This window comes from Mustela putorius, unplaced genomic scaffold, assembly GCF_011764305.1.
Source record: "Mustela putorius furo isolate JIRA1106 unplaced genomic scaffold, ASM1176430v1.1 tig00003834_pilon_pilon_pilon, whole genome shotgun sequence".
Classification (NCBI taxonomy): Eukaryota; Metazoa; Chordata; class Mammalia; order Carnivora; family Mustelidae; genus Mustela; species Mustela putorius.
Window position 1 is genome coordinate 73,061,947 of NW_025421987.1, and position 26,053 is coordinate 73,087,999.

The 26,053-nt window shown below is 44.2% G+C and overlaps 1 non-coding gene across 1 annotated transcript; it reads right to left on the reverse strand.

Moving 5' to 3' along the window:
- Window positions 1-2,150: 2,150 nt before the first annotated feature.
- Window positions 2,151-2,257, reverse strand: LOC123394580. The gene has a single exon (XR_006609339.1). It is a non-coding gene; the product is annotated as a U6 spliceosomal RNA (small nuclear RNA).
- Window positions 2,258-26,053: the final 23,796 nt, after the last annotated feature.

A 26,053-nucleotide genomic window follows, 5' to 3' on the forward strand; every position in this document is an offset into this window, starting at 1 on the left:
CAGCTTTTGAAAAGGCTTCACTGCTGCTACATGCTTTCATCTGTATTGCCTAATCAAGCCCTCCCAGTTCTTGAAGGGTGGGTTGAACAGAATATTATTAGTAGCTCCTGTGCGTAGTGGGTCGTACATAACAGTTATCATCGTATTGTGTGCAGCAGGGAGGTTAGGGAGTATGTCCCTTTGGTGTGATTCTGGATTATATGCTCTATCTATCTATTGAAAAAATACAGAGAACGAGACAAAAAGGGGAAAAAAGAGGAGAAGGAGAAATTGGGTAAGAAGAAGCAAGTAAGGAAGATGCGTCAGGGTGTTAGGATAATGGGTAGAGCCTCTAACCAACTGGAACCTTCAGTTGGCTGAATTATGTGCTCCCTCAGCAGACATGGTGGTTTTCTTTTCTGATCAATGCCAAGCCCTGAAAAGGCCTGGGCTCCTCGTAGGGGCACCCACTTCAATATTTGCTGCTTGAAGTGATGAAGCAGGATGATTTATAATGTCTTCTCTTGGATGGAGAAATGCCTGTATTTATGTGTATGAGTCCCACTCACCCGTTCTTGTCATAAACTGGTAACAAAATCTCCTAACAATCGAATTTGTTCTTGCCTAGGACAACTTCGAATAGCATTAGGGATAATATTTTCCCACTAAATTGATTGAATTCATGAGGTGCCTTGGTATCGTATGGAAACATGTGTCTCACATTATAATTTAGTGAAATAATCGTTTTCCCAAACTCGGTGCAGACAGACATACTACCCGGCACAGTAACCTGTGGCAAGGACTAACTATTGTTTTCTTCTTCATGGATTCCTGATTTTCTTTTCTCTTCTCCTTCTCCTTCCTCTTCCTCATCCACTTCCTCTCCTTCTCCCTCTCTCTCCTCCTCTTCCTGCTCTTCTCCTTCTTCTCCCCACACCCACCCCTCCTGGCCCCTCCCCTCTCCCCCCTTCTTCTTCTCCCTCTTCCTCTTCCTCTCCTTTGCTAGGAGATTGTGTTTAGGAATCTCTACAAAGTCTCTCCCATTCTCTTCTGTATTAACTTTAACATTTAACTGTGTGCGGCCTTTAACATTGTTTCCTCAAGCATATCTGGCTAAGCTCACTGACTCAAGTGAAAACTCTTCAAGGATAGTGTTTTGGACCAAATTGGGTCCCTCAAAATGCATATGTTTAAACCTTTAAAATGGGACTGTATTTGGAGGGACGCCCTTTCAAAGAGGTAGTAAAGTTAAAATGAGGCTGTTAGGCTGGGCTCTCATGCAGTCTGTGTTCTTATTAGAAGAGATTAGGACACACAAAGAGACGCCAGAGATGAACAATATGGAAAAAAGGCCATGTGAGGACATGACAAAAAGGCGGTTTTCTACAGGACAAGGAAAGAGGCCTCAGAGGAAACTGAACCTGCTAACACATTGGTCTTCCAGACTTCCAGAACATGAGGGCATAAATTTCTGTTGTTTAAGCCACATAGCTGGTGATATTTTTGTTATGGAGACCCTAGTGAACTCATACAGATAGTGACCTCTTCTATTTCTCTGATGTATCTGCGCCTTTGTGCCATGCGCAATGCTCAGCACACAATTTACGCAGCACTTAATAAGGCTAGTTGTATTTGTTTTACTTTTTATCCTTCATGTATTTAAAAAAATCCATCCGTGAACATATGTAACATAATTTGCTTCATAGGCAGTTGTTTTGGTTTGTCAGCAAATGGCTTTCTATCTTCATTAACAGAGACTTAATCATTTGTTTGAATTGCTAGTTGACGCCCAAGGTAAGTATTTAAACAGTGTGAAAGATCATATGGTGAAAAGTAAACCTCCCTCACACCTCAGTCTCTCAGTTCTCTTCCCTAGAGGCAGCCATTATTATCAGTGTGTTGTCTTTCCAGATAAATCTTTGCTTAAAAGCATGTGTGCACATGTGTGTATAGAATATACACATCTATATTATAGACATGCGGCATATATATTTATGCACAGACCTGCTTTAAGAAAAATCTCCCTATATACAGATTAAGGTATAACTATACAGGTATAAATATATATCCTCCTCTGATTTTCTTTTTTGTTTTATTTTGTTTTTATCAAATGATGGTCTAATGCACACAGATTTCTACTGTATTTTTATAGTCAGATGTTTATTTATAGTAAAAACATGGAACACTTCATGATTTTGCATGTCATTCTTGCTCAGGGGCCATGCTAATCTTCTCTGTATCATTCCAACTTTAGCACATGTGCTGCCGAAGTGAGCATGACATGTTCCTTCCTTTTTTTCTTTTTTTAAGATTTATTTATTTTTTTATTTTATTTTATTTTTATTTTTATTTTTTTTAAGATTTTATTTATTTATTTGACAGATAGAGATCACAAGTAGGCAGAGAGGCAGGCAGAGAGAGAGAGAGGGAAGCAGGCTCCCTGCTGAGCAGAGAGCCTGATGCGGGACTCGATCCCAGGACCCTGAGATCATGACCTGAGCCGAAGGCAGCCACCCAGGCGCCCTTATTTATTTTTTTAAAGGGGGGGCGTCCAGCAGGGGGAAAGGCAGAGGGAGAGAGAGAATCTTGAGCTGGAGCCCAATGTGGGCTCAATCTCACAACCCTGAGATTATGAACTGAATAAAAACCAAGAGTCTGACCCTTACCTGATGGAATCTCCCAGGCACCCAGACATGTTTCTGCTTTTTAAAGAAAATTAACTTAGCAATAAATCTTGGGACTTGTTACATATAGGACATGCAGATCCACGTCATTCCTTGTAACTTATCTTGTTGCATTTATTTTAAATACATCGCCCTTCCTTCTTCCACCACTCTGACCAGCATCCTTTCACACAGAAATCCTCATGAAGCACACATGGGAAATAGAACTTTAAAGAGACTCATCTTGCTGTCATTTCCTCATAGGAATATTTGAGTCAAGCACTAAAGCCATAGACATTAAAAAGAAGGGCACGGTTTTTAGGCAGTCCAAATAAGCAGGAATAGAAACAGTGGGACTTTCTCAGGCTAGCCCCAGGTGTTTCTAGACAACACAAGAACTTCATGTATCTACCAACAACTGTATTTACAGCCCATGGTCCCTATGACTAATGTGCAATGAATATTGCATCAAGGAATAATAATAATTTTTAAAAGAATGTACATAAATCCAGCACACTAGAAAACCAAAGTGTTTTTTCCTGTTTCCTACTAGCACTTGTTCATTTGTATACATACTCTGATTGTTTTAGTTAAAAATCAGAGCAATTATGTATTCTGCCTTTGCCATTTAAAATGAATCATAAATACTGCTGTTTGTTTCTATGTTTACATAATAATAATTTTATATGGTTGCATAATAGTCTATCCAGTTGATGTATTGTTTCTTCTAATTTAAAAAAAGGGGGGAAACTGTATTATCTGGAGCTGTAATTAAATACAACTTAAAAGAACATCAATCTGACACATATTAATGATAAATATAAATGTTATTGAGCTACAAGGCAATTGACTATAAAATGGAGAACAGCTCACATAAATTAGAATTAATATTCTCTTTACCCTATGAAAAAAAAACTTTCTAGAGGAGAGACTATAGAAAAGGAAAATGATCAGATGCCCTCCTGAAAAAGGAATAGATCTTCCCATTCTTTTAAGAGTTGGTATCAGGAAATGAGGCTGCAAATTCTTTTTTCCCTTTGTGCAGCAAGACTTCTACTTGCACAGAGGTGGAGGGAGCAACGTAGTATGCCTCAATCAGATTAGGTTAACCAGAATGATATCCTAGCAACTAGCCATAAAGTATGAATACCTAATGGCCTTCTTTAATTAATTAACTTCATCAATAGGTGTTTATTGAATACCAGTTATTTGCTGGATGTGAGATAACACGGGAAAGAAGACAACATCTACTCCTCTAATGTTGACAGTCTAGACCAGGTATAGAACAGTAATCAAAGACATCATAAAAATAATTACAGGTTTTAGAGAGTGCCCAGAAAGAACAAACATGCCACTGTCACAGACAGAAATGAAGGTGGGGCATCCTTTGGATGGGTAATCAGAGAAGATGTCTCTGTAGAGGTTACACTGACACTGAAACTTGAAGGAGAAGAGTCAGCCACACAAGGAGCAGGGCAAAGAGGGAACAGAGAGGCAAAAGCTCTAAGGCATGGTCACACTTGGCATGCTAGTTTGGCCAGTGAGACTGTAGTGGGCCTCCTGAAGCCCCCAGGACCTCATGGCATGAGCCTAGATTGCTTTCTAAGAACAATGGGAAGACAGATTTAAGTCTTAAATAGGTGGATGGCACAATTTACACCATGTTTTGAAAAGAACTTTTGGCTGCTAGGTGGAAACTAGTTTGGAGTACGGAGTAGAAGTGGAAGTAAAGAGAGGAATTAGGAAGTTATTGGTGTCACCCTCACAAGGGGTGACAATGGCTGGAACCTTAGTGGAAATGATTACGAAGGATGAAGAAGGAAGATACCAATAATGACTCCAGGGTTTGGGGGAGCCCCAAATATAGACATGGAAAGCAGAAATCAGGGGTTCTCTTTGGATATTTAAGTGGGAAATGCCTTATGAAGTGTCCAAGTATGGTCGTCAGCTGGGCGTGAGTCTGAGATCAATTTGGGAGTTGTCAGCAGCCTGATTATATTTAAAGCCAGAAGTCTAGGTAAGACTCTGAGGGAGGTTGTGGAGTTGGGAAAGAGAAGGGGGCCCAGGGCACACCTGAGTAGCTCAGATGGTTAAGCATCTGCCTTCATCTCAGGTCATGCTGGGATTGAGTCTTGCATCAGGCTCCCTGCTCAGCAGGGAGTCTGCTTCTCCCTCTGTCTGCTCCTCTCCCTGTTTGTGGTCTCTCTCTCTTTCTCAGACAAAGAAATTGGTTATCTTTTAAAAAGAAAGGGGGAGGGCTCAACACTGAACCTGTAACCTTCCTCCATGTTCAATCATGTGGGGAAGTAAATCCATAGCTGGTGGAACCCCAAGCTCTCTGGAGATTCATACCGTATTCATTACTACCAGACCCCTCCGCGGTCAAGGAAATTCTCCAGGGAAATATTTCCCTTTCAGATCTTTTAGTTTCCTTTCTGCCATTTCTTCTAGTTCTGGTACCTCCTGGACCCTAGAAATCCTCTTGTGAGGAAAAGACAGAGTGCATGCAGGTAAGGTTTTTCATGCTCAGTGACCACGTGGGTTGTTACCTTAAGCAGCTGTATACTGGAAAGTCTGCGCAGCTGCCAGAGTATATCGGCATTTGTTTTCACGAATGTAAGTAACTATCATGGGTTTTTCCTGAGAGCCAGAACCCCAAAACTCTCACTTAACATCTTCTAGGAGCCTTTATAGCAAAGCTATAACATAAGGAGCCAGAAGCTGGCTTTGAAAACATAAAGCCCAAGCCTCCCATTTTACAAATGGGGGAACTGACTCACCTACTAACATCCAGGAAAAGAAAGGTGTTTCAAGTTTCATTTCACCAACCACTGATCAATTTTTTGATCAAGGGGTGCCCATCAACCTTCATTGAGTCCAAGAGGTCATTGACTGACCTACTTTGGCCCATGAGAAAGTACCAATCCAATGTTCAAAACCCGTATCACTGGGAGAAAAAGTGGAGAGTATTTCCAGGTCCTGAAGCACACTAGGAAATCCCCTACTAATGCCGCACTTGCCCCTGGCCTGAAGAATTGGTAGGTTCTGTGACCCAAGTGCCCCCTCAGTTTGAGACACTGACTCCACAGAAGCTCTGAGAATGCTCTATCGTGAATGACCATTAAAAAAAAAAAAAAAGGCAGGAAAGACCTATAAATTGCAGACATAGGTTTTGTATTAGCATATGGAAACCCAAATCCTACATAAAATGTGTCATCTCTACTTGGCTCTATAACAATTGACTGACATGCACTGAGTGATTGATAAAGCTTGCTCTTCCATAAAGACAGGTTTTAAAAACAAGAACCAGAGGTTGTGATGAATTCAGTGGGAAAGACGCTGTTTAATCTTTTCTGAGAAATGCCTGATGAGACAAACACACATTGTTTTCTGAATCTATCCCTTCTCTGCCTGACATTTTGTACCTGATTTATGAGAGGAAGCATCTCAAGGTCTGTTTGTGATTTCAGTGAATTCAAGCACACACTCTTCCTTCTAGCATGTCAAGATTCATAGATTTGGGGGTCAGAAGGAGCTTCAGAGATAATTCAGTGCATCTCTTTTAGTTTCTGAAAGCAAAATTGGAACAATAAGGGGCTTGACCAGAATTACTCAGTGATTAGAGATGAGACCACTCTCTGGGACTTACGAGAGGTGGCACTGTTTTCCCCACTCTTTGAACTCAAGCTGGTGGAGAATTGCTATTGATATGACATGGGTAGGATTTCATTTTCCTTGTAAATTATGCATTTTATACACGTTTGAATTTTACTCTTTTAAATTTTTTTTGGAACTTAAAAAAAAGAAAAAATATCATGCATGTGATCACTCTTAGCATTTTAATATATTTCTTCCCAGGTTCCCCCCAACCTCCAGGCATATTTTTAGATTATTACTTAGTATACACGTAGTTTTCTTTCTTTCTGTTTTTGGTTGCTATATCATTAACATTTTAATGGACACAGACTATTCAGGCAAATGGACATACTACAATTCACTTAATGTTTCTGTTAATGTGGGGCATTTAGAATGATTGCATTTTTTTGCTACAGTGTATCAACCTGTAAGAGTATGTAACAGGTTTATATGATGTGTAAACATCTTATGGCATATAGTTTTTCTGATAGATTTTTACCTTAACATGGAACTCCAGAAATAGAATTAGAAAGCCAAATAGACACAGTGTTAACTCAATTAGCTATTGCTTTATGATGTCAAGCATTATCATTAAAAATATTTGCTCAATTCCTCATTTCAATATATGTGATTTCTGAACGTATTGTCTAGTTATGTGCTTTGTCTATTTACTTACTGGTGTTAGGTTGTTATTAGTCTTTACCAGTGTTTGAATATGAGAATATAATAAGACTTTGCCTGTCACATTTGGGCTAATAATTCCTTCCAGCCAATGGTTTACTGCATATTTTGAAAAAGAGAGTAGAAATGGGTTCATCAATATGTCATCTGCTGCATCATAAAAGGTGATCAGAAGGTGGGGCAGGAGGAATGGAGTGGGGGAAGCGAGAGAGGAAAATTCTAAGGCAAAGCGTTCTGGATTTTAAGAAATGTCAGACAATTTGGTTATTCTATTTAAACAGATTGCATGGGTTGTTCAATGTGAAAAGTGGAAATGTGCTGAGCACATTTCAGGCCCTATAAAGCTGAAAAGGTCAAGCAGCCCCCATATGCAATGAAAAACAAATTCTACAAGTCTATACAGAGAGGGTAGGTTTCAATTAAAAGCCACACAGAGAAGCTGAGTAGTTTCTTAATATATTCCACTTGTTAATGAGAAGGGAAAATACTCATTAGTAATCCTTAAATGCTGGTGAATCAGCACTGTCCACAGAAAACAAACATACTACGCTGCTTACATCAAAGGGAGAAAAAAGACTCACATTGCTTTTTCCCTCTTTTGTGGTCAGCTATGCTCTTCATGTTTTTAAAAACATATCAAAAATGATATCATCACATTTCCCCTCTGGGTCTGTTGCTGCATTTGTAAACTTTAATATTTTTCTGTTTAATATCTTATAAAGCAGACAAACTCATAAAATGCAAGCTGTCAGGAGCCTTCAAGATAACATGAGCCCCCCTCTAGTCACCTAACCGGAAGCTTAAGCCACATAGCTGAAATAAAGAGAAAAGAATTCTGATTTCCCAAGATCGTTAGATCTATCCTGATTCAAAGGTAAAAGGAAGGAAGGAAGGAAGGAACGAAGCTAAGCAAGCTAGCTCCCTTACTGGAACAAAAGCTGCTTCAGGTTAGGGACCCAGAATGGACAAATCAGAGTGTCCCAAGAACCCTGGGCAGTGCCTAGGAGACAGCTCTGAACATGTTTGAATGGCAAATAAATGATTGCAGCAGCTCTGCCTTGGAGCGTGGATACCTCCTGTGTGTGCTCCCAGGTCCTCTCCACCCTTTACTGGCTTTTCTGCCCAGCAGGCTGAGCGGCACAGGCCACATCAAAGAACTCCCTTCTCTGGCTTTCCAGGCGAGTCACCCAGTGAATCCTAGAAGTTTGGAGGGACAGAGCAGAGTGAGTTTGGGGTATTTATTCTCTTGACTTCCTCCCTGTGAGAATGCTTTCCACTGATTTCTTTTCCAAGGTCACAGTGTAGAAATTCTAGAACCTAGGTGAGGTTCGGTGGGGTGGGGTCCGGAGCCGCTGACCAAGAAAGAATTCTTGAGACATCTTTGGTGCAAAATGGTGGTTTATTAAAGCACGGGGACAGGACCCGTGGGCAGAAAGAGCTGCTGCCTCGGGGATGTGAGGAGTGGCTGATTATATACACAGGAGTTGGGTAGGTGAGGACAAAGTGGGTGTTCAGAAGGGCTATCACGGTAAAGAAGACTGTCAGGATATTGAAGGCCTGGTTACTATCAAGCTAAGGCTGTTTTTCCCTTTAATGAGGCATTAGCGTGCAGACAATTGGGAGTTTCCTGGTGGAATGTCACATTCCTGCTATCAAGCGTCCTTGTTAGTGAGATTTGGGTTTAGAAGAAATTTAACTTTATTTACATTTCTTTCTACCTCAGCCTCCTTCAGTTTTGTTTATGGAAACTGATGTTAGGGTTTGAGGAACTGAGTTATAGGTGCCTCTGGAAATTGGGCTATTGGTAAGGTAACTTCTTTGTTGTAAATCTCTAGGACATTTGTAAACCAAGAGAGACTCCTGCCTTGCAGGATTGTGATCTCTGCAAGTTAAATATTTGTTTTTCTTTTAGGGCAGCCTGGGGTGCCTAAGGAATGTCACATATTACAGAGGAGAGCGGGTGGAGAGAGGGTGCAAGGTGCCAGCTTTTGCTTTGCCCTCAGACAGCCTCCTGCTCCCTCATCAACAGCACCTTGCACGGGACCTTCTCCACCAACTCTTTCTTATCAGGGTCCGGTGACACTAAGACTCTCATCCCTTCAGCTGGGGAGTTCTGTGCTGTCTTTGGTGCTTCCTTCCCTACACCCTGCCCGCACCTTAGGAAATGTCTCATTAGTAAACTTTCCTTAACTATCCTAATTGAATGCACCATTTCTGCTGGACTATGCCTGACACAGATAATCACAGAGTGAGTACATGTTGGTTCAGTGGCTGCTTCCTAAAATGCAGCCTGTAGTCTCTTCACCACACTGTGTGCTCTGGAGGAAGAGGTGCCTCTTTTTTTTTCATTTTTTAAGTTTATTTATTGATTTTTTTTTTTTTTTAAGTAATCTCAAGACCCTGAAATCAAGTCATGTGCTCTTCCTACTGAACCAGCCAGGCACTTGGAGGTGCCCCTTCTTAATGCTCATACTGGAGGGTGTGGGTGGAATGTACGGATATGAGCTTCAACTTTCTAAAGGAGAAACTGTGCTGATAGATCCATTTTTTCCTGTCTCCCCTCCCAACAACCAATCCTGTGAATTACAGCTTCGCCTGCAGCCCAGTGAGTCATCTTTACCTACAGCTGCAGCCACAAAAGCAGTAACAAGAGTGGCTCCAAGAGCTCTCCAAATGTTGACTACTTTGGCTGTTCCTACAGCAGCAGAAAGACCACAAACCAATAAAAATCACCATTTGTCTGGTTGTTTGGTGTTTTGTGGCTGTTTTCACCTGTTCCTTCAGCTGTGTTTTCATGCGGACGCCCTCCCCTAGCTTACTGGAGGCCTGTGTGATGCAGGGCCAAGAGCAGAGTTGGCAGAACCTGAGCTCACCATTCCCATCTGTAATGGGTGATGACATCCAATCTAGAGGAGACCTCCATGCAAGGGAATGACCTGCCCTCATCTCATGCCCTCTCCTTCGTGGGATGCGAGCCCCAGTTCTTCGGGTGTGTGCAGACTCCCACCACCCCCCTTATTGTTCAAGTTGTTGCCAGTTGTTGCTGATGATTTTAATTCACTTCACAACTTCTGTCTCTGTGCCTGGATGGTCCAAGTAAGATGCTGTGAATTGCACCTTAGAAATAGGATGTGTCACTCTGTTAGATTTTCATGTGTTCCACGACTGAGGGTGTGCTGGGTGTGGTGGGTGATGGAGACAGTCATCTCTCTTCTTCTGCACAAAGAACTGACAGTTACCTGGGTTACTAGACCAGGCTAAGGCCTCTAACTCTGACTTGATTGCTGGGTTCAGCTATTGCTTCCTATTGTTCTCTTTCCTGTGCATTTGGAGCTCCTCTGACCCTTTGACTATGCAGCTCCTTGTACAGCATGGGCTACCGTCTCTAATGCTAGACTCAAACTGATTTTAGATCAAGATTCAAAAGAAGCTTCCAGCAGCACTCAAAGAGATGAAACCTCTAGCTGCAGACTGTCCTTGCTGCTTGAAAGACATGGGCCAGGTTTGAACAGCAATCATTAATTTCAAAGAAATTTTCCATCTCCAAGGCTTTGCATCTCACTAATTATTTTCAAGGTAAATTGAATTTGTTTTGCGGAATCTTCAAGCCCCACCCTGCAATAAGCAATTAACTTGAAATTGCTGACCTGCACTTGTTCAAGGGAGCCCTGGATTCCCAACCCTCCTATAGTTATATATAGTGTTACATTGTCTTTGAGCTGCAGCTGATTTTCCACCAGTGCAGTGATCTCTTCCTTTATTTTTACCTGTAATAAGCAACACTGTAATGAAAGTGAATAGGAAAGCTTCAGTTGGTGGTTGAAAATGACAGACTATCCTTCTCTGACTACTGGGTAGGGGGAGGGTGGCGGCCTATTAGAAAATGGAACCGTAGGTCATTTGGGAAAAATGTTTTAGTGAAATCCACCAAACTGGGTGATGCGCTGAATCTTAAACCAGAAAGAAGCAAGCCAAACCAAACAAAAAATAGATTTTTCCCCCTTTGAATGAACAAAGAGCAACGTCTTTAAATGCTAAATGAGTCAGTCCTGAGCCCTCCCTGGTGCCCCTCAGGGACCATTGTCTCAACTGCCAATTAAGTTGCTTGGTTTTCTACCCTCTGTGCTTCTCTCCCAGCTTTCATTCAAATGCTCTCCGTGACTAATAGAGAGTTGTTGGTCTTGTATTTCACAAGCCCTCCCTCTAGTATCAGAGCTCTATTAGGTATTGACAAACCAGTTTAGCATAATGACTTAATTGTCACACCCACATAGCAGCCAGCGATAGCTGGAATCTCCAGATTTGGGATTTATTTCTGTTTGGCTCTAAGTTAGGTCATTTTGTCTTTGAAGTTGCCAGATGCTTTAGAAACCGATTCCCCTAGATGCCCCCTTGTTCCTCTTGTGAAGAAACAGCACAGTGCAGAGAGGAGATTGTGTGCAGGGGAGTCAGGGGAGACAGTGAATGGAAAGCCCATGGTCCAGGGGTCCAAGCGTGCCATTTCTGGGTCCTGGGATTGAACCCAGCCTTGCAGACCATTGGGATCCCTGCTTAGCCAGGAGTCTGCCTCTCCTTCTCCCTCTCCACACCCCACCCCCACTTACACTTTCTTTCTCTCAAATAACAAACAAACAAACAAACAGACAAAAAACCCTCCCCAAAACACCACACAGTCCAGCAGGAGAGAAGATGCACCAGTTCAAGGAGTGCTCTTGACCCCAGAATGGAACCCACGATCTTTAAGAAAGACTCCCACAAAGTGAGGCCAAAGTTCTGAAGAAGGAGAGGGTTAGATTTCCAATGGTTTTCAACCAGGACATTCTTGTCCTCCACGGAAGAACATTTGCCAACGTCTAGAGACATTTTTGGTTGGCACAACATGAGGCGAGGATGGGCGCTAGTCTCAAAATAAGGGCATGAGTTAGAGGTCTCATCCTAGGAAATGAGAGAAGCAGACTTTTAATGTCCTACCTCACCAGCTTTTACACCTCTCCCTATATGCCACCATTTCTAGGTCCAGCTCTGATGCCTCCTCCTCACTCCCAATCTCCCCACCTGGCCGCTCACCCAGCCCTCCTCAGCTCAGCATGGCTGTCCTGGCTTTGCTGTGGGGGGTGTCCGGTGTGCTGTGGGGGGGGGGTCCGGTGTGCTGTGGGATATTTAGCAGCTTCCCCGATGGCTATAACTCACTCTCTCTTTTTGAGCCCCGAATTCCTCATCTGTTACTTCAGTTCTTTATTCAGACAACAAATATCTATGGAAACTCTATTATATTCTAGCAGTTGTCCCAGGCTTTGGGGATACCCATGGTAGATGAGAAAAGTTCCTGCCCATAGTTAGCTTACATTCTGCTGTTTTAGACAATAAAAACAGAATTAAATAAAAATTTAGTATATTGGTGTCCCTGGGTGGCTCAGTCAGTTAAGTGTTCAGATTTGATTTTGGCTCAGGTCATGATCTCAAGGTCATGGGACTGACCCCCCTCTCACCCCCCCTGTACTGGACTTTGTGCTGGGAACCTGCTTGGGATTCTCCTTCTCCCTCTCCCTCTGCTCCTCCCCCTCTATTCCTCTGTCTCTTCCTCTCTAAGTAAATATATAAATAAATAGACATTTAATATATTATCGGCAGAGAGAAAAGCTGTGAATAAGCAAGGTAGGTGGATGGAGAGTCATAGAGCTGTTCTTTTGGCCAAGAACATCAGGGAGGGCCACTCTGAGGAGATGACATTTCAGGAGTCCTGAATGAAGTGAGGGAGCAGGCCATGGAATTGTGGTGGAAGGGCATTCCAAGCAGAGGGAACAGTGAGGGCAAAGGCCCTGTGGCAGGGATGAGCTTGATGTCCTTCTAACAGCCAGGGAGAGGGGGTGGCAAGAATCCTGCTCGTTCTAAGTGTGCAGGGAGTGTCTTCTATGGCTGAGATTCTGCTGGCTGAGGAAGTCAGTCATCCTTAGCCCTGGCTGCACATCAGAGTCGCCTGGGCTGCTTCTTTCTGAGAAGTATCCACACAAGGGTTCATCCAAGACCACATAAAATCAGAATCTTTGGGGGTGAAGTCATCGGTATTTTATAAAAACTCACTGGGTAATGCTGATGTGTTGCCGGAGTTGAGAGCCTCTGGTTAACGTCAACTCAGTGGCAGAGACTAAAATCTTTACAGAAATGAGACTAGGAGGAATACAGGTTTCTTCCTGCACAGAGAAAGCGGGTGCATGTGAGTTAGGTGGGGAGGTCCTGAACACAGAGAACTGGGCATGGTGGAGGGAGACAGGTTGCTGCTGATGCTGATGAGGGGCTGGTGGCACTCCCGGGCCAGACCAGCTGTGGGGAGCAGGCTGAACGGCACAGCAGAGCCTGGCCTGGGGCTGCACTCACCCAGGCAAGCCTGGCCTCTGCAGCAGGAGGCTAGAAGGGGTTTCTGTCTGGGCTTTCTTCAGTTTCAGAGTTCCCTCTGTCTGCCTCTGTTCCTTTAATTGCTCAGCTTGCACTTACCTCCTCCCTTGTCCCTGGTTTCTTTCCTGACTTCAGCTTCCTGATAGGGGGCTGGCTTTGATTCTCTGCTCCTTCTTAACCTCAGGCCCTTTAAACTCTCCTGCCCACAGCCCCCTCCCAGTAGGCATTCCCAGCCTGTACTGCGACCTTCTGATTCTAGCTTCTAGCCTGCAGTCCATAGACCTTTTTTGCACTTAGAGGGCAATTAATGTCTTTTTTTTAGGTTTCCTGGTTAGTGGACTGTTAGCGGTGAAGACGTGTAGAGAGCTGTGTACTGTCTATGATCATGTATAACACACACCCACTCACAAATGTTTCTCTTGGCTGTAACTGTGAATGGCAAATGCTAGGAACAGGTACCATCAGTCAGTTTCCTTTCTCACACCCACGCCAGATGAAATTTTCGTAATTGACTATTAGGACTGTCCTAGCAGCCAGTGGTAATTGACAGACAAGAAGCAATCCTGGCTTAAAGGTGTAATCGGCCCTCAGAACAATGTACTGACCAAACATGCTTGAACACGTACCAGCAACAGGCCTCTGGGGAGAGGATGATATGCATCCTCGAAGCCGAGCAGCTGGGAACGCTGGCCCCGCTTAGGGTAGAACACCACCTGCTTCTTTTTTCTGTTGTCGCCCCTTCTCCAGAGACCACCTGTGGTTAACTAGATGATTCCTTTGAATGTGTTTACTCAACCACAAATCCTATACTGCTCCATCACACATATCTTGCTTATCTATAATCTTCTTCGACTCCTTTGTTGATTGTTGTATCTTAATAAATACAGGACTGAGGAGTTCAGGGCTGCAGTCTTCTCCACTGTGGACCCCTGTTCCCATTCTCTTGAAGCTGACCTTTTGTGCCTCATTCTTCTCCCGGGTGCTGTCGGGAAGCGGCATAAAGGTGCCACGTCCTGCCTTAAAAAGCAGCCTGTAGTGGGACACATGCAGGGAGAGTGGTCTGCCAGGAATGAAAAAACCTCCCAGCCCAGCCACCATCTGAGTGGTGAATTTTGGCTTTACAACCATCAGAAAAGGGGAAATTTCACGTACCACACGGAATTTCGAGTAAGTTAATCACAAAGGCATTTCTTTATTTATTTGACAGAGATCACAAGTAGGCAGAGAGGCAGGCGGACAGTTGGGGGGTTGGGGAGCAGGCTCCCTGCTGAGCAGAGAGCCGGATGTGGGGCTCCATATTAGGACCCTGGGATCATGACCTGAGCCAAAGGCAGAGGCTTCAACACACTGAGCCACCCAGGCGCCCCCATAAAGGAGTTTAGACACCATTTTGAAGTTCAAGCAGGAAGCTGTCATGGGGTTTTGGCAGGCAAGTGACATGATTTGAGCTGTTCTTCAGGAAGACTGATCTTGCAGCTGCATGTAGGTTGACTGTGGGTGGGATCGAGCGGACTCATTAGATAGGGTAGAAGGTGCTCCACAGTATACGGTTCCAGACTGCTCCCCTGCTCTGGCGCCAAGGCCAGCTGTGGGACTGAATAAAAAGTTTGGGGTTCCCAAAGGCTTTGAACTCCACCTTCTTTATACAAGTCCAATACCCAGACTTTGGAAAAAGACCCAGGGCTTCCCTGGAGACTGAAGAGGTCACCACACCACATATGCAGCTAAAGCAGCAGTTTCAATGGACACAGTCTTGCTACCAGAAATTAATTGCCATCTAATTTGCATGGCATGTTGATTAACTGTGCACATGGCCCAAAGGCCAGGGAAAAGCTTCTTAACTAAAAGCTGGCAATGCTTTCCTGCTGCTCTGGGAGAACATGAGTCTAAGGTCAGATGTGCTTTACTAAACCGTAACAACTCAAGCCAACGGCAGGAAGGCAAGAGGCCAGAGGACGACTTATCATCCATCCACCAGCCCCAGGTTCCCGCTCTGAGAAGATGTTTGGAACTTGGTGAGCCATCTGTGTGCAAATTGTATTTATTTATTTATGAGGTTGAATGTACACGCTAACTAAACACTGATTTATCAAGTATCTTGGTATGAAAAGGAAATATTTTTACTGCAGATCTATAAAGATTCTAAAACCCAATAGCACTCCATGGAGTACACTAATTAGAATCAAACCCATTCCTGGTGAATGGAAACGAAATGAATATACACGGGTCTGTCCAGTGCTGGAGTCCCAGGAGTAACTTCACTGCTGTTATTGATGGATACCATTATGAAGTGGAAGCCAAAAGCAGCAGATGTCTGCAGAGGGAAATAAAGGACTTGGAGATGCAGTGTTGACGAGCTGGCATCTTATCTCCCTGCTAAATTAGATTTGGGCCTCCTCTTCCTAAAGAGCTTAAGTCTTGGCTTGGCTTCAGAAAAGATGACTATCAGCAAGCTGGCATAGAGAGGGGTCAGTCTGTCATCAGTCTTAGTTTAGAGAATCTAGTTTCTTTATGTTTTCACAAAAAAGCCTTTGGCTTCATGGAGTGAAGTGTGGAAATTCCTGATTATAATCTGGACACCAGAATCTATGGAAAATAAGTACCCTTTGGGGTGCTGTGATGACCAGAGCCAGATATACATTGGGACAGTGGGTCTGAACTGGAGAGAATTTCAAAGATTTTCCTAGGGGAAGTGGTGAGCCTAAAGCACATGGTGGTTGATGGAGACAGAGAAGCCCACCCGTAGAGAGTTTTCCTAGAACTAGTCTGGCCTTTGAGCTTGAACTGCAGCATGAAGAACCCAACAGTGTGAGTCCCCTCTCCTAGGACCAGTAGCACACCAGGTAATGACAATTTAGGGCTCAATCAAGGCTCAAAAAACGATGAAGCAAGAATGGTCTTTGTCCTAGGATGTAAAAAGCAGAATGTGGAGATGTTGTGGGGGATGGGGTTGGTTTTACAGTTAAGAAAATCCTGTGCCATGACTGCAAATTGCTAAATGTCATTTTGTCTATTTCACGATTACTCTGCATCAAATTACCAGCCAGTGCTTCCTGATCCTTTCCACATTTATTCAGGAATAAAATTTTCACCACAAAAAGTCCAGTGACCATCTATCTCTATTAGGAAAAAGAATTGCAATCAGAAGAAGATAGAACAGGTACAGAGATGAGACCTGGCTATGCGCTCCCTGCCCGCAGGCCTGGGCTGGGTCCCCTTCTCTACTCCCTACCCTGAGGGAATGCATCCTCCCCAGACCCGTGAGACACTGTTGGGGTTGGCTATGTGAGCTCCCTGTCTCAGACATAACTGGTCCACCTTCTAGAGGCCCACACCTGTACTGAGACCACACCTCTGCCCCCTCCCAGCCGCTTGCACACCAATCTGGAGTGGCAGGGTCTGCAAAACCGCACTCCCTTCTGTGCTTAGCTGATGTAGTAAAAGGTTTTTTGCTCCTGAGGACTTGCTCATTCAAGTTTCACTGTGGCATCTCTCTGCACACAGGGATTTCCTATGTCAGATGGGCACCATTTTCGATGCCTTTCCCCCACCTACCTAACAATATATTGACTAAGATGAGCCATTTGAAACCTCTAGGACTTGTTTCCCCTCCAGGGTGAGGGACCTTGCTGCCAAGGGCACCTGTGACACAGTTTTGGCTGGAGATGGGGCACCCGGGCCTGTAGAAGCCCGGTGCAGTGAGATTTCAAGGCAGCCACACAGCCCACCACCAGGGTTCCCCTGCAACCCCTCAGTCTGAGCACCAGTTAGGAACTAGACCTTGGGGGCTGCAGGGGTCTTCTCTAAGTTTCTTGTTGTATTTGCATTAGCTTATCTAAGCAGTATCAGAAAGTTGGTTTTGTGCTTTACATTTGAAAAAAAGGAAGACTGAACAAAGGAGCCATGACCCCAAAGTTCTTGGAGTGGAGTGAAGACCTGAGATTTTCCTGAACCACAGTTTTATTCCCCATCAGGAGACAGTGAAAACGGCACAGGGCCTGACTCACCCATACCTCTTCTCCCCTGTCCCTGCGAAAGGCAGAGCTGAGGACGGAGAGTATTTCAAAGGGTTCTGTGAAAAGCCATCCTCTTCACTGGGAGGGGCACGTTTAGAAAATACAGGAGTGAAGAGCGGAGTCAGCTGTAACCCCTGCCCTGGGCCAGGTTGGTTGCAGCCTGAGGCTGGTCCCCATCAGCACCTTCAGCTACTTCTGCCAGGCCTCTGGAGGAGAAACGAGTGCCACGTGGAGGGGGACATTCTGTCCAGAGGCTGGAGAGACTGGCGCACAGCCATGTTGGGTGAGGCTGCGGTGCCTGCGACCTCCCAGCATGGCGATGCGCCGTCGCCCTGGAAAGGTTTATGCTATGGGGATGGGGTTGAGGTGGGTTGATGCTCAAGGAGACTGGGTGGTGTGTGGAGATGGTTTTTTGGCCCGGTTGTGGTCTGGTGTGTTTGGTGAACCTTTTACGGAGGTCGTGGCAGCACCCCCCCTTTCCGACATTCTTGCTGTTGCCACTGAGCAAATGAGCCTTGGCTACAGCAGCTCTTGAAGCCCAGGCATCCCCAGTCTACGGGGGGCGGGGTGCTGTTTGCCAGTCTGCCATCAGCGCTCGCGGGACCCCTGCCACGCTGTCCCCCCACCTCCGCTCTCCTTCCTGCCTGCCTCCTCTGCCTTCTCCCTGCGCCGCATCCCATCAGAACCCCTCCCCTCATTAAATTTTCCCCCTTCCTCTTCTGAATTGAACACTTTTCTCTTTCTAGACGTTAAGAAGTGTTTTGGGAAAAAATGTGTGTGTGCAGGTCAAAAATAAGGAGGCCTGGGTCCCAGCAGCAGCAGCTCTGCCGTTTAGCAGGTCTATCACCTTGGACAAGTTACTGGCCTCCAGGCTGATAGTTGGCCCATATGTTCATTTAAGTTTTTGAATATATAATAATATGGTTCAAATTTTTAAAATTTTTACAGCGTCTCCCATCCTTAGCCATGCAGTTCCCCTCTTTATAGGCAAACAAGGCCATGGTGTGATCTCCCAGACAGGCAAGCACACACACACGTTTAGATTCATGCACTTTTCCACCATTTTTATGTGAGTAGTAACACAACATACGCAACGCAGAGTTCAGGGTCTCGTGTCTTCCTCCGACATATTTCAGGTGCCTTCTCACGTGAGCACATAGACAACTGCTTCCTTCCTTCCGGTGCTTAGCATTCCACGGGGCAGTTAGTCCTCCATGGTGGACATGGGGGCAGCTCCCCATCCTTTCTGTGACTCACGCTGCAGTGAATAACCTTGCTTACACACCACCATGCCCATGTGTGAGCACAGCTGTGGCAAAGAGTCCGTGACATGGAATTTCTGGGTCAGACAACAAGTAGAGACAGCAGACAAACACATACTAATTAGATGTGTGACCTCAGGGAAGGCACTTGACGTTCCTGGGCTTCATTTTTTTTTTTTTTTTTTTTTTAGTAAACTAGGAGGGTTGGCCTCGGTGACCTGCAGGTCCTTTCCACCTTGGGAGCTCCTGGCATTCAGCACCTCCCATCTGGGAGGACTTTGGCAAGAGACACTGTGGTGCCTCTTGTGATCTGCCCACAGACACAGTGTCCCTGGGTCTAGGCCACCACCTGGGAGCCAAAATTCATTCTGTACACAACCAGCAGGAAAGAACTTGAAGAGACAAGTGCAAGGGCCAGGACTGATGTCATCTGTCCTCAAGTCTCTTCTCTTTTGGCCTCTTTAAAGGTAGCTGCTTTGGTAGACTCTCTTTGAAATCAGAGGGGACATGGAGGCATTTTGCCTTGATTTACCAGATTGAGGGAAATGAAAGGGATGAATAAACTTTTTTTTTTTTTTGGAAAGGGATAAATACACTTAAGTTGAACTGAGTATAGTATCACCAGAATACTAGGGGGGGGGTAGGAGAATATTAATGAGATATTAGGATATAAAGATTATTCAACAATGCAATCAACCAAGCAATGCATATTTTGTTGGTATACTGACTAACAACAACCTTGTCTGAAGGCTTTGCCCTCACTGAATATTGGAATTATGTGGCTGCTAGGCTAAGTCTGAAGAAAGCCACAGCCAAGTCCTGGGTTTTCTGCATGTGCTCTGACATTGTTATCATCAATCAGATTTGAGAGTCAGACAAGATACTGACAAGACATTTGACTCCCAAGATGCCCTAGGATCACTCAAGCAAGCCTCTTGGTCATGTGCAGATGAGGAAATGGGAAATAAAAATGGGCAAATACACCGGGCCTGTGGTAACTGAGAAGGAAAGGGTCTTGAAAGCAGACCCAGACGCTAGACAGGGTGGTGAGTTGATGGGGCAGTGGAAAGTCCCATCATGGTTGGTACAGCAAGCTATCTGAAAGGCATAACAACAGTAGCACAGCCAACATGTGTGAGGGGCCCAGCAGTGCATAGAAAGTGCAGTGGTTAGTTGGGGAACAGGTGGAATTCAGAGATCTAGGCAAAAGTCTTTGTGAACTCTGATAAACAGAAGAGGACTGTGAGGGCCCCCTCTTAGAAGGCCTGTGTGTGCCTGGCCAGGTTGTTGAGACCCAGACATAGGCATGAGGTCAGGAACAAGGCCACAACACAGATTCTAAGACTGAGGCCTTTTATGGGAACGGTACAGAGTACATCTATCAGAACTAGGTTCCTACTAAGAGTAATTTGATTTTGAGCAGAAGCTCTTCGTATCACCATGTCTTGGATCAACATGAGCTCTAGAGACTTAGGGAAGTAAGCTTGCAGATGGGAACACTCTAGCCCGGACTGGGGAGGAGAGAATCAGGAACCAAGTGGTTCTGATTACCTCCTAAACAAATCCCCACTGAATCCTTCCCTCCTCCCTCTGAAGATCTACCACTGCCCTTGCTCAGACTCCCATGTCTCTCTCTTGGACTGATGCAATGGCTCAACTACTGTCCCCTTCTCCACTATGGTCTCCCTCAACTTTTTCACCTGGCAGCCAGATCTGATCATATCCCTCCTCTGCCCCAAATGCTCAGTGGCTCCTCAGGGCAACCTGAAGTGGTGTATGATCCTTAGTGACTGGTCTATCCCTCCTTTATAGCCTTACCTCATGCATTTGTGTTCTAGGAGTATTAAAACATGCCATGGTATTTCTAGCCTCTGAAGTTGTGTTCACATTGTTACCTTTGCTTAGAACTTCCCTCTCTGTCTTATTTACCTGGATGACTCTTCCTTTCAAAACTCGGTTTGCCTCCTCCAGAAACCTTTCCTCTTTCCCAGGAGTGGCCTGGTCTCCACTAGGCCCCTCTAGTTCATGGCTTCTCTCAGAACTCTGGAAAAACTCAGGCTGTATGTCCAAGGCTAGAGCCCTACTCCAGACCTATTAAATTACTAGGTCCATCCAGTGCACATTGTTACTGTTAGCTGAGGTCATAATGCCTGCATCTTATTTCCCAATGGTTCAGAAATGGTTTGTGTGTGTGTGTGTGTGTGTGTGTATTTCTCTATCATGTATCTGTCATCTATCTATTCTATCACGTATTTCTATCTATCAAAGTGTGTATAATTAAGTCTTTCTTGTACTGTTATCCTACCTTTTTGGCATTTGAAATTTTCCAAAATAAAAAAATTTGAGAAAAAAATTAATAGTTCCATCCAGATTGGCCAGGCCATCTGTCCTTTTACAAAACTCCTGAGTGGAGCTTCTGCCTAGAGCCAGCAAAGATGACTGCACTCATCATTTTGCCTCGTTATTGACAGGCTCCTTGTTGTGACTCTGACTTGCGTAGGAGATGGCCAGACCCTGAGAGCAGAAGCCTCTGTGTTTTAGATGTTTGCATCCCCTTGTTTTCCAGCTATAGCATGGGCTTGGCATGTCTTGTGAGTATTTAATATGTGTTCATTGAGTGTAACTAAAAGAAAATTAGATCCAAGGCAGGTAGGTGATTATAGTATTTGTTATTCATTTATTCAATCAATATTTCATCATTTATTAAGCGCTTATTGTTTCCAGCATGTCTGAGGCACAATGGGTCATATAATCATCTCAGCACTATTGACATTTTGACTAGTAATTCTTTGTCATGGGGGCTGTTCTGTGCAATGTTGGATATTTAACATCAACCTTGACCTTTACCCACTAGAAGTCAGTAGCACCCCCTGCCAAGTTGTGACAACCAAAGATGTTTCCAGGTGTTGCCAAATGTCCCTGAAGGCAAAATCACCTTCAGCTGAGAAGCACTGATCTTCAAAACAGCCTGCCTTTAAGATGCCTGACATGTAGGAAGGAAAAGAGACGCACGCCTGCAATGAAAGACAAGATGTGTAAGGATTGCGATGAGTAAGGACAGAGTGCTATGGGTCACAAGAAGTGGAAAACATTAATTTCACTTGGGGGCATTTAGGAAGACACTGTATAAAGAAATGGGCTCTGGGTTTTAATAGCTTTACAGATGGGGTGCTCTTTCAGGGTCATCACGTTTCCAAAGCTTCTGCCATCTGACATGAGTACCAGCAGTCTGCGGTCAGCCATGTCTTTTTCTGGTCCTCATCACAGTCCCAGAAGGTAGACAAAACAGTTATTAACTCTACTTTGTAGATACCAAAATTGAACCCAAGCTAGTCTGCATCAGTTGAGAGGCAATGATGTGGCTCATAGTATAGACCCTGGAAACAGCCTGCCTAGGTTTGAATCCCATCTCCACACTTCTGATCTGTGACCTCTGGACTTGTTTCTTTTTTACTAAATATATTTTTCTTGGGGAGCCTGTGTGGCTTAGTCGGTTAAGTGACCAACTCTTTTTTTTTTTTTTAAGATTTTATTTATTTATTTGACAGAGATCACAAGTAGGCAGAGAGAGGGGGGGAAGCAGGCTCCCTGCTGAGCAGAGAGCCTGAAACAGGGCTCGATCCCAGGACCCTGAGACCATGACCTGAGCCAAAGGCAGAGGCTTTAACCCACTGAGCCACCCAGGCGCCCCTAAGTGACCAACTCTTGATTTCAACTCAGGTTATGGTTTCAGGATAGTGAAGTTGAGCCCCATGTCAGGCTCTTTGCTGGGCATGGAGCCTGCTTAAGGGTCTCTATCTCTCTCCCTCTTCCCCTGCCTCATCCCTGCTCAGGCTTGCACTTGTGTGTGCGCACTTTCTCTCTCTCTCTAAAAAATTCTTTATTGTAGTTGACATGTAATATTAAATTAGTTTCAGGTGTACAACATAATGATTGAATAATTATACACATTATAATATATTCATCATGATAAGTGTATTATAATATTATTGCCTGTATTTCCTATGTTTTGTTTTTCAACCCTGTAATTTATTTAATTTCTAACTGGAAGTTTATAACTCCTAATCTTCACCCCTTCACCCATTCTGCTCATTCCTTCAGCCCCCCCTTCCCTTTGGCAACCACCAGTTTGTTCTCTGTATTTATGAATCTGTTTCTATCTTTATTGTTGTTATTGTTTGTTTATTTATTTTGTTTTTTAGATTCACATAAAAAGGAAATAATATAATATTTCGCTTTCTCTGTCTGGCTTATTTCATTTAGAATAGTACCCTCTAGGTCCACCCACATTGTCAGGAATGGCAAGATCTCATTCTTTTTTATGGCTGAGTAATAGTCCAGTGTGTGTGTGTGCGCGTGCACGTGTGTGTGTATTACATATTCTTTTTATTTTTTTAAAGATTTTATTTATTTATTTGACAGAGAGAGATCACAGTAGACAGAGAGGCAGGCAGAGAGAGAGAGAGAGGGAAGCAGGCTCCCTGCTGAGCAGAGAGCCTGATGCGGGACTCGATCCCAGGACCCTGAGATCATGACCTGAGCCGAAGGCAGCAGCTTAACCCACTGAGCCACCCAGGCACCCTGTGTTACAATTCTTTACCCATCTATTTATTGATGGACACTCGGGTTGCTTCCATATCTTGGCTATTGTTATTGTAGATATGGATTTGTTTCTTAACCTCATCACACCTTAGTGTCCTTATGTATAAATCAGAGCAAATAATAGTTCCCATATTGTGGAATTTTGTAAGACATTGACATGGGTCAAATACTTAGAACATTGCCTGAACTATAAAAACTATTGTAGAAGAGTTTGTTGCTATTTCTGTCATTACTAAGGCCATATAGCAAATTGATGACTGATGTAAAATGATAATTTGAATCTGTATTCCCCTTATCCAGTGTTTTCTCCATCCCAAAGTCTTCTTACTATTTGAACAAGAAGAATCAATTATGGATCAACCAGCAGTGCTGGGAAAAGCAGAATCCCTGGGCACCATCCTTTATCTAAACATCACCACCTAACAGAAATATCAGGAAAGCCACAGAAGTAGCAGTAGATTTTCTAATAATCATATTAAATAAAGCAAAAAGAAACAAATAGAGCTAATTTGATAATATATTTTATTTAGTCAAATATATCCAAAATATTAGTATTTCAATATGTAATCAATAAAAAATTATTAATGATATATTTACACTTTTTCTCCATGCTACCTCTGGGAAGTTCAGGGTATACTCATACAGCATATGGACTAGCCACATTTCAAGTGCTCCATATCCACACCTCACGTGTCTCTACAGTATTGGGACAGTATAGGTGTTCTAAACACAGCCAAGGGTTTGGTTTTGTTCTGTTTTTGGTTGCTGGATGCTCATATTATTTCAAACTGTGCCCTGGAGATGGCAAACCAGAGTAAATAGTGAAAGACTTCCTGAATTTTACTTGCAGGACATTCAAGCATCTCCTTGCTTGCTCCTATCTTAACTTCATTGAAATAAGCCAAATACATATTTTAAAAACTGTGAGTTCAGTTATTAATCTTTTCACTCTTGATTTAACTTGAGTATGGCTTTCAATAAATCATGTCATAACATCCCAGATGTTACCCTTCAGGCTGCTCATGAGAACGCACACAACCTCTGGGAGCCTCAAGCTCCCACCCAGATGAAGCCTTGAGTGCCCCTCTGTGATCAGGCTGCCTTGCCGTCTCTTTCCATGGTAAACACAGAGCCACCTGCCATGACTCTGCTGGAGACGACCTCGTATCACCTGCCAGTCTCTGGAGCAAGCTGGTGTCATCCCTCCTCTGCTGTCCCTGGACTGGGGAATGGAATGGAGGCTGAGAACAATGAGTGACCTGTTTGAAGCCAGGCAGCAATTTGTCATCACTGAAGGAATACAAGCTGTCAGACCCCATGGGTGGCCTCTTTAAAATGTTCTGCACTGCAAGCATTGCCTAGTGCCAGGGTTTAAACAAAATTAGCATTCAGGAGGATGATAACTCAATTCTCACCATGCTTAGTGCCTTCCTTAACTGATTTCACCTTCACAGGGGCTCTCTGAGGCTGTTACCCTTATTTCCTCCGCGTTGCAGGTAAGGAAACTGAAGTACGGAGACTGCATGGTCACAGATGGAAGAGGCAGAGAAGAGTCAAACTCATTGGGAGCCCAAGATCCTCACCTCACCACAGTGAACCTTTGACTTGGGCTGACCCACCAGCATTTTCAGGGAATAGAGGCTCCTTCTCTGTCCTCAGTACCTAGAAGGTGCAGGACACTTACTAGGTGTTAATAATTGTCCATTGACTGACTGACCGCATCTATTCAGGGCTGGTAATGTCTCACATTAGCTCTAGACCACAATTCAGGCAGATAGTTGCTCCACTTGGCAACTTTTGTCCTGTACTTGAACTGAATTTGACTTCATGCCTTGCCTCCTGGGTTGCGCTTGACTTACCTGTGACCCCTCTGTAAATGATCTGAGGCTGGCTTTAAAGCCAGAGATGCATTCACTTGCAACTCAGGTTCAAGATAAACCTAATCTTAGCATAAGCACCACTGAGCCCATGTTGAACGATGAGACTATGCTAGAGGACTCAAAGGAGTACCAAGCTTTCCACTCTTCCAGGCTGGGATTGAAAGGCTGAAGGTTGGAAGTAGAGATAGGGTACAGGCTGATGTTTCAGGATTTCTGTGTCCAAGAAATTGAGCCCTGTGTCAGCCTTCAGTGTGGGGAGGAGAGCCAGGCACAAGCTACCCACCCATAGCCTTTAAAATCAAGCCTGGAAATAGCAGGTTCCCATTTTCTTTCCTCTTCCCACCCCAGACCTAATACAGGTCTGCCTGACTGCAGGATCCCTTGCTTCTACCCTGGCTGATGGCTATAGGCTCATCCCTATAGTGAGATATTACCCCACGTTCCCTTTCAGCTTACTCAACAACACTTTATTTTCTGCATCTGAATATTGGGCATAGTGGTCACCAAGAGCTTCCTTGAACAGAGGAGGGTGTTAAAAGGTGCAGCCTCCTTCCTTGAATGGAGAAGGGCGCGTGGGTGGCTCAGTCAGTTGAGCATCTGATTCTTGGTTTTGGCTCAGGTCATGATCTCATGAGTTGTGGCATCGAGTACCACTTTGGGTTCCCTGCTCAGCAGAGTCTTCTTGAGATTTTCTCCCTCTGCCTCTCCCCCCACTTGTGCTCTTGTGCCTGCACACTCTCTCTTTTTCTCTCTCAAATAAATCAATCAGTCTTTTTTTTTTTTTTTTTTTTTTTAATAGTGCAGCCTTGGGAGAGCCCTAGGGGCAGGAAGTCACTTGTTGTCTGGAAAACTAGGCTGGTTCCTCTGCCTCTCTCCCCAGCAGGGTACACACCAGGTCTGGGGGTCTCAAGCTCATGTATCCTGCTCTTGGTAAGAATAAG